Genomic DNA, 2,372 nt, shown 5'->3' on the forward strand with positions numbered 1-2,372 from the left:
AAATCACGCGTAATTGCATCAGATCCTCAGTTAAGACTTGTTAGAAAATGTACTAATGAGACCAGCGAAGTCTCCACCCCTCTAAACCAAAACTCTCAGGCAGTTTCGGGCAAGTCTATGGGCCAAATGTCCTCTCCCCTTCGAAATTTGAAAGATGCGAAATCATGATTTGTCCAAATGATCAGTGACCAAAATTCTGCATACCAGAACAAAGTTCCTAGTTAGTCGTCGCATTCCACAGTCTGTTGACAGATTCTACTTCCATTTATGTTACGTCCATCTGTCCACGAGATATTAGATCCATAGCAGTCACACAAGGAAGGAGGGATGGAGGGAGGGAAGAAAGAAAGGCTTAGATTCTCAAAACAGGGCCATAGGCGGACACCTTCTACTATTCCTAATGTAGAGTAACAAGGATAGATCCTAGTGTCCAATGGCCATAGGGGATCCATTCAGTCAGTGTGGCGCCATAGATGTAGCTATCATCTGCAGTACAGGCAAACACAGTCTCCTTTCACTTCCTCTTAACTAGATGATAAATGGTGTTCATTAGTCATATAGTCAGTTGTCCTGTGTTCAGTGTCTGGAGGTCACAGCTCCACCTCTATTCTCTACTGTTATCTCCATTCTCTCTCCATTATCTATTCTCTCTCTCTTTCTCTGTCAGGCTGTCTCCCTGTTTATCTCTCGCTATTTTTTGCAGAGATCAGAAGGAGACTATTTAGCTCTAATGTTGTATGCCACCAAATCCCCCTTTGAATAAAAGTCAGAAATTGAAGCGGGCAAATCATGTTTTATGTATGTATGCTTACACAAGGAAAGCAGAAAGCAGAGGGGAAAGTGGGGCAAGCATTATAGCCTGGCGTATTATAACAACAAAGCTGCTTTCCCCCCCCTTCTTAGAAAACGACAGCAGAATAGCAGCATTCGCCACAGAGAGGGAGAGGTTGAGGGAGAGAGAGAGAGAAATAAATATATTTTAGAAAAGCTATTGACTTTCAAAGTGGAAAGAACACTACATAGAAATTGCATTAGCTTGCTACTGTCTGTGTCTCATCTGTGATACTGTAACTCTTGGGTTTGATTGAGTTGTAGGCTACAGTAAGACTGGCTGAGTTAAGATGGAAACTAGTTTAAAGTCTTGTGAGGGTTGATATGACAGTTATGTAAGCCATGTGCAGTGCTTCTCTCTCTCTCTCTCCTAGCTCTCCTCCTTCTTTCTTTTGCACTCTCTCTGCTTCTCTCCCTCCTCTCTCTTTCTCTGTCTCTCTCTGCCTCTCTCACTCTCACTCCTATGTCTCTCTCTGCAGTAACTAACCTTCATGCCGGTTTAGGCATGGCTGTTTAGTGTCTGTCTGTGAGAGGGGAGTTGGATGGAAGGATGGACGGAGGGATGTGTCTCATTGTCCAGTGGACAGTTTGGCTAGTGATGGTGCTCATGACCGTCTTACCTCGACCCTGCAGTGAATTATACCTCTCTGGCAAGAGATGGAAGGAAAGAAATGAGAGAGAGAGAGAGAGAGAGAGAGAGAGAGAGAGAGAGAGAGGAGAGAGAGAGAGAGAGAGAGAGAGAGAGAGAGAGAGAGAGAGAGAGAGAGAGAGAGAGAGAGAGAGAGAGAGAGAGAGGAGAGAGAGAGAGAGAGAGAGAGAGAGAGAGAGAGAGAGAGAGAGAGAGAGAGAGAGAGAGAGAGAGAGAGAGAGAGAGAGAGAGAGAGAGAGAGAGAGAGAGAGAGAATAAAATATGTTGAATTTGTACCTTTGAAGCTACGTCAGATCTTCAACGCTAAATCCACTATCAGAAAAATAACAATAGGCTGGGCAGCACCTCCTACTGGAGAGTTAATCTATCTACAGCTATTAATTTTGTCTCCCATCCAGGGTTTTAAACCATGTCACTGACTACTACCAATGTGTTATCGTGAGAATTATTATTGAGAGATCTCTTACTAACTAAATATATTCACTGTTGCTATCGAAATCATTCCAAAGGGGTAGGTTTAACAGAGCAAATGAAATGTAACCATACTTTTTAAGTCATATATTGTCAACGATACTATTTAGGCCTACAACAGCTATTGTTTCAATTCAACCCAAGGTTCAACTAAAAATAGACAATGCATAAAGGCCTAGTGTTTCTTTTTTTACAATATTTAATTTGTCATTTTTTGTACTTTCCGTATACATACGAACAACAACTTACAGACACACACAAACAATTACTACATCTCATCTGCTCTCATCCCTAGGGCCTGCATTATTGTTTGCCACTTGGCCTTAAATTGTACCAATTTATTTTTCTCGGTTGCCCATGCTATTTCAATATTTCAATAATATTGTGTCAATGATGGCGGATTGATTGATTTCCAAGTTTT

Source organism: Coregonus lavaretus (genome assembly GCF_964263955.1).
Source record: "Coregonus lavaretus genome assembly, chromosome: 1".
Classification (NCBI taxonomy): Eukaryota; Metazoa; Chordata; class Actinopteri; order Salmoniformes; family Salmonidae; genus Coregonus; species Coregonus lavaretus.